Source organism: Monodon monoceros, unplaced genomic scaffold (assembly GCF_005190385.1).
Source record: "Monodon monoceros isolate NGI ecotype Baffin Bay Population unplaced genomic scaffold, NGI_Narwhal_1 Super_Scaffold_21, whole genome shotgun sequence".
Classification (NCBI taxonomy): Eukaryota; Metazoa; Chordata; class Mammalia; order Artiodactyla; family Monodontidae; genus Monodon; species Monodon monoceros.
The window spans coordinates 134870463-134877892 of record NW_021703778.1 but is presented as its reverse complement, the minus strand read 5'-3'; positions in this window follow the sequence as shown (position 1 = coordinate 134877892).

Genomic DNA, 7430 nt, shown 5'->3' with positions numbered 1-7430 from the left:
GTTTCTAATTATAATGTGAAGGATAGCTTTCTGTTGGGTGGGCCAAATGTTTGTCCCTGGAATATTGGTGTCCGAACTTAGAAGTGTTTACTGACCTGTATACTACTATCGGGAAAAGCAGGAAGTGTAGAATTTTTTTGTTCATTACTTCACTTAGTTTATTCATTCTACAAATCTTCAGCACTCACTTTGTACCTGGTATTGGACTTGACACTGGCGAACAGACAATCCAGTGGTGTTTGGGGAATTGAAACCGTTTATAGAGCCAAGTGCTTTGACTCACTACATGTTTTAATTCACAGTTGAAGACTCAGGCAAATTAAAACAACCAAAAAGTTTTGACTAGTTTTACCGTGCACACCTAATATGCCCACACCAGCCTTTCACTAAATCTTTCTTGGTATCCTTGCATGCTTTCTAACCATGGCCTATTGGCTATAACTCCTACAGATATATTGGCTATAACTGACAAATTTAATGGCTTATAAATGTAAACAATCTTCATTTATTCACTTCAACTACTCAAAGTACAATGAGAGTCAAATATAGGTGTCATTTCATACCAAAAAAATCAGGTGTAAGGTTTTAAATTTTTACTTAAAAACATCAAAATGGACCCAGAAATGACCACAACAGAGGTGGGTGATCATTCCTTAGAACCTCTTTCTACTGTCCATTTGCTGGCACTGTTTTCCCATAGTTTATTCCTTCATTTTGGATCACAGATGACAATTTGGTAAGTGTGTTTAATTCCCCTGCAATTAGATTTGCAGAACATATTATTTCATTTTAATGAAGAAGTTTTTGAACTGCAGCCAAATTGCTGTAGGACAAGCAGATTTTGTTTTCTTACAATTTCATTAGTAAAAAATGAGGATACCAATATTGAAATGTCACAAATAGGGAGTTTTAAGTCAAACATCTGTGTTCCCTTAAAGGAGAATATCTTTTCTGAAGCTTGGGAGCTTCATTAGTGAACAAACTAGAAATAAACCTGTAATAAAATAAAAAGAATTCAATCAAAGTAACGGGAATTTTCTTTCATTACAAATGTTCCATTAGTTTGGTTGAATTCTTTTTGTTTTACTGCAGGTTTCTTTCATTACTATAAAAATAGAAAAAACACATAAAACTATATAAGAATAAGAAAAAAAAATAATCCACTTTGGCTCCACTGTGTAAATGACTCTGATGTGCTTCACTGAACACAAGATGTAACCTGAGCCCCCAAGAAGCTGGTTCTTCTCCCTGGCTTGACACAGCATCTGTTTCTCACAAATGACTGAAAAGATACCCAGCCCCTCTGGATGGCTGGAGCTCATTTCCATTCATTGCACTACCATAACACAGAGTGTGATCATATATTCCGTCTGTAAGAGATGAAGGCTCTAGTGTTGAATGTTTAGTGTACTTCAACTTCTATGTATGAATGAATGTTTGGATCTCCCCAAAATTCATATGTTGAACTCCTAATCTCCAATATGATGACATTTGGAGGTGGGGCCTTGAGGAGGTAATTAAGTCATGAGGTTAGAGCCCTTGTGAGTGGGATTAGTGCCATTATAAGAATAGACATGAGGAGGATGATCTCTGTCTCTGCCATGCAAGGGAGGGGCAAGAAGGTAGATCAGGAAGTGGAACCTCACCAGAAACCAACCATGCTGGCATGCTGTTCACAAACTTCACAGCATCCAAAACTAACAGAACTACATTGCTGTTCAAGTGACTCAGTCTATGGTATTTTGTTATAGTAGCCCCTGCAGACTAAGACATTCTCATACCAAAAAGAAAAATCACTGAATTCATGGCCCACGGTTGTACGAACAATAGGGAACATCATGTCTAGTGCTGCAAAAAAAGTAAGTGAAAGAAAATAACAATCTCTTATTTAGATAAAGTAGTTAAAAGCACATATCCAGTGCAAAGGAAGCAGTATCTATTCCTCTTAGCTCTGGGGATTGCTATCTTTAACAACTTCAGAGAGACACTTATGAACTGGAATGTGAGTGCATAACTGTTGTGTTCCGTACTGACTATACATTCCTGGTACAGAGCAGTCAGTGGACACTCATAAATAGTCAAGTAAGTGAAAGGAGAACAACCAGCATGTGGTATAGTTCTAAAACAGGCCTGAACAGGCTGTGTGACCAAAGAAGATGAACACATTTAGCCGATGAGAGTCTCAGGGGACACAAAGTTCTCTTCGAAGTATTTGAAAGAAATCTTCATGTAGAAGAAGTCTTAGGCTCAATTTGGGGAACAAAATAAGTGACTATATACAGAGGAATTTACAAGTACAGCTGCCCCAAATTGAAGAGTAGCCACTGTAATAACTCTTCATTAGTCTTGCCCATGCTAATTCTTAATTAGTCCCCACATCTTCCCGTCACTGGAGTTGTTCATTCATTCATCTGTTCCTTCAAAAACATGTATGGAGCATCTTCGCATCTTCAATATGCCAGACACTCGATTAGGCACTGGGGAAACAACAGTGAGCCCAACAATCATGGCCTCTTCGCGCATTCAGTTTATGAGCTAGTGAAGGAAACACTCAGCAATGAAATCAGACATTGCAAAGTAAATTGCTCAAACAGAAGCTGCATGATTGTTTGTTAAAGGAAACAAAAAGGGAAATTCTGGCTAATATGTAAGGGCTGGACAAATGATCTTACTAGTCCTTAGAAGCCTGGAGATTGCTGGGAGTCTACATTTTCTGTCTGTATTCCCATCTTTTAGGGACCCCGTGATGACACCTGGGAGTCATTATGTTCACCTTCATTCTCCTCCCCTCCACTCTTGACCATGCTAATTCTAGTTCCCACACCCATACCACAAGGTTATCCTTATGGTTGCTGACATCTCCTAACTGGGCCCACTTCTCCAGTCCAGCAGTGTGCAAAAGACAGAGGGCAGCATTCCCGGAGATCCTAACGCAGCTCGCCTGCTGATCATAGGTTGAGAAATAGAATTCTTCTGTGTAGTGGGTTGAATGGTGGCTCCCCCAAAGATATGTCTATGTCCAAATCCCTGGAACCTGTGAAAGTTATCTTATTTGGAAAAAAGAGTCTTTGCAGACATAACTGAGTTAAGGATCTTCAGATGAGATCAGCCTGAATTCCCCAGGTGGGGCCTAAATGCAATGACAAGTGTCCTTAGAAGAGACAGAAGAGGAAAAGACAGAGAGGGGAGAAGGTGATGTGAAGATGGAAGCAGAGACTGAAGTCATATAGCCACAAGCCAAGGAAGCCAAGGGTTACCAACAGCCACAGGAGGCTGGAAGAGGCCAAGAAGGATTCTCCCAGACAGCCTCCAGAGGGAGTGCAGCCCTACTGACACCTTGATTTCGGACTTCCAGCCTCCAGAACTTTGAGAAAATAATTCACTATTTGTGGTATTTGCTACAGCAGCCTTAGGAATCTAATACTTTGTGCCTCCCACCATCCAAAACAACCAATTCTCCACAATGCTGTCAGGGGGATCTTGCTAAATGCAAATGTGACCATCTCACACCCCTGCTTTCAATAACCCTTTGCTGTCTCTGTGCAGCCTGGTAGCAGCACTTCTTTTCCTTGTCACGACTCTAGGAAAGACAGTGTTCTCCCGAGTGACACAGTCCCCTGGGGGCACACAGGTGATGATCAACTCACAGCATGACGAAATTAGTGTCACCTTCCATCCCCTCAAGAATTCAGATCAGAATGGAACTGAGTGAGATGAAACTTTTATAGGGATAGACACCCTGATTTAATTATTAAATGTAATAAAAACAGAAAAGAAACCATTTGCAAACTGCCTCTTGCCGTTAGATTACTTGACACGCACCCCGCTGATCATACTTTGCCGACTGCCTGGTGTCTGTCTGCCGCCCTCCTCAGCTTCTCCCCTGAGCAGGTTAGGTTCAGCAGTGCCAACTTGCTTCTAGTTCTGAAGACACACCTTGCTCGTTCAGGCCTCTTAGCTTTTGCACAACCTCTTCCCTTTTCTTGGAATGCCCTTCCATACTTAGTTACCTCCTAACTCCTATTCATCTTTTTTTTTTTTCCTATTCATCTTTTAAAACCAGATTCATACATTTAACCCACGAAGGCTCTTTGTCCATATAAGTTTTGATCATTCCCTTGCTTATGCAATGATCTTACATTTCATAAAATACAGTCTTAGTTTACTTATTATACTATACTATAATCGTTTATGTGTCCGTTTCCTTGAAGGTCAAGCCATTTAAAACTCACCTTAGTGTCTGGGTGTCTAACGCACAGAAGCAGCTCAAAACCAGTCTATTGAATTATTTTGGTTCAGAATTTACACTCTGGAATTGGTGATCATGTTTGAGGCTCGTGATATTTCTTTTGTGACAAAAATAGAACAAATATCAATATTTAATGGAATTTCTCATTATTTTCAGGGAGCAGTTGTGAGAGGTTGGTAAAGATAGTGAAGAAAATGCATTTATTCCTTAGGCAGCCACACCGGATTTCACAGAATGAATTTGAGAACTGAAAACATGATGATCTACTTTACGAAGACCTGGTGATAAAATTGAGTTAGTTTTATACTCCACAAAAAGAAACAGAAGGAGTTTTGAGAGTGAGACAGCATTTTCTCTTACGTTTCTCGTGTTTCACATGCAGATTTGCCCTGGACCCTGGTCTTTGTAAACTGTCATCTGCTGTGTCCCTCCACGTAGCTTTCTCCACCCTACCAGTACAGTCCTGTTTTCCCCAGAGACACAGAAGGGCATTGTGGTTCAGGGTTCCTTTGGGAATGGATGTTTGGAATAAAAATAACACAACAATACCATTTCCACGAGTTCTCTAAATGGCTTAAAAGGACATCTCTTGGTAAAAGCACTGTTTCTATCCCTGTCCTGAAGCTAGGATTCTGCCTGAGCTATTTTCAGCCTTGTTTCCAGTTGCCGCTGGCCAGTGGCAGGATTTCATACTCGGCTGCCACTTCTCATTATTGCCCACAGCTCCCTTTCTTGGGAAGGCTTCTCCTCGCAGGCAGACACACGCACATGGGAGGCGGACTGCAGATGGGTGGGGCGCTGCCCCTGTCTTGCTGGGACAAGAAGGATGCTCTGGGAGGTCTGGTGTATTTGCGTTTTGGCTAGGTAGGACCTGCATCTCACCTTCCAGATAGACTGTGCTTTCTCCCCCAAAGCTGTGTGAGCAGGAAGTTTAATTACTTCCTTAGGAAGTTGCAGTCAGAAGTTCATCCAGATAAATGCAGCTGAAGCAGACATCTCTACCCCGGGACGGTGAGCTATGCGGACAACAGGGATAGGTTTCCTTGCACTCTGGCTTCCGCTGGAGCTTGGCCAACAGGGAGCCCCAGCGGGATCTGGAGGCAGAAAAGTGAGGTCAGCATCCATTTGCCCTGATTCCCTTTCTGAGAGGTTGCCTCGGGCTAGCTATGCTCCTTGACCAAGTCACTGTTCCTCTCAAGGTGTTTCTCTGCATAGGACTCTCTCCTTCTGAGTTCCAGTAACTGTTGCCTTCCTTTGTGCTTTCAGGCGCAGGCATGGTAAATGCTGTGCAGTTACTAACCTTGGGTTTCTGCACTATCCCCTGTGGCTCTACTAATCCCCTGCACCTTCGTAGATCTTCAAGTTGAGTGTGCCATCTGTTTGCTATTGGGACTCTTACTGATACACTCACCTAGACTGGAGTTATACTAAAAGATCTAATGAACGGGGATTTTTCTGGTCTCGAGGAATTATTTGGTTTCGAGGAGCAGAGACTCACTCAAACTTTAAATGTAAAGAGGCCTGATTGAAAGGATACAGGAGAACTGAAAAACAAAGGATGTATGACAAGGTCAAATCATCCCCTTTGAGAACTAGAAAGACTCAATGTCTTGACTTTTGTAGTTTCTTGTCTCTGTCATCTGTTCCATTTTCTCTATAGAGCATCCTCCTGTTTTTTCTTGATTCTTCCTTCATATCTCATCCCCAAACTTCATTTTGTGTGTGAATTTGTCTTGCCAAGATACTGACTTTTATTTTTCACCTCTGACCTGGCAGTTGCCCTTAGTAATTAAGTAGAAATTATTGGATCATAAAGAAAATTAATAAACAACGAATAATATTGTAGTTATTAGTGAGGAGATGAAAGCAAACTCAAATACTTTTTAGAAGAGGTAGAGTGCAAAATGAATGTTTGCAAATGATGAAAAGTTGGGTTGGTCGAGGTATGTACATACCTATTTCTTTCTTTTTTTTTTTTTTTCGGTACGTGGGCCTCTCACTGTTGTGGCCTCTCCCGTTGCGGAGCTCAGGCTCCGGACGCACAGGCTCAGCGGCCATGGCTCACGGGCCCAGCCGCTCCGCGGCATGTCGGATCTTCCCGGACCGGGGCACGAGCCCGTGTCCCCTGCATCGGCAGGCAGACTTTCAACCACTGCGCCACCAGGGAAGCCCCCTATTTCTATAGAATCATAAATGGTGACGTATGTCTACTAGGTACCCGTATTTCTCAGAAACGAGAGTCAAGTCTTCCAGGCAGTTAAAGAGAACATCGTTGTTCTCAGGCATGATATTTTAAGGACAACATAAAATGGGAGGCCATAGTTTTCTGTACACAGTGGCCTAGGAGCCCTGCCTCCCTCAAGTTGGTCTGAATGCTTCTGGGAGCTCAGAATATGTTTGTTTGAATCTTAGAATGGTGATAAAGAACCCACAGTAGCTTCATAATGGTTGAGTTTATTAGACTTCAACAGAGACTTCGAGTTGACAGGACACTTTACTTTTCCATCTGGTGTGCCCAGGTCCTAGGAGTGAATTGGAGAAAAGAGTAAGGACTAAAACTCCGTTGGTTTCAGCCAAGGTGACATTTATTGCTAAAAAGATCATTTACTTTAACACCATTATTTTACATGAGGAAATTAAGGCCAGGAAATGTAATTGACCTAGTCATAGTCACACAGAGAGTTGATGTATCCTGTCCCAGTTACTCTTTAGTTAATTACCTGTAGTACCCAAGATGTCTTCAAATCTAGGATGGCCAGGATAGAGGCAGACTTCTGTGTTCATGGAAAACCCTTGAGAGACTGACTTCCACAGTAGGTTGATAAGACATGAGGTGACCATATAATTTATTGTTCTAATTGGGGCCATGTTTAGAGTGAAAACAAGTGCTGTTAATAATTGGGCCAGAACATCAGGCAAAATCTGAGAGTGTCTCTCTATGTAAGAGGCCATTCCAGAGAAGTGGTAAAGAGGAAACTTTATGCTAATCCATGAAACCAGTGAAGACTGAAGAATAGGTGCCAATGTAATTAGGTCCTTGTCAGTGAAGTTTGTCAAGGTTCTGAGCCTCCACTTCCTGAAATCAAGAAGATGGACTTGTCTTAAACACAGAGCTTTGGGTTGAGGTTCTTTATGTAATTGGGGGTTTACTGTTTCCTTTGATGGGAAAGAAGAATCATTT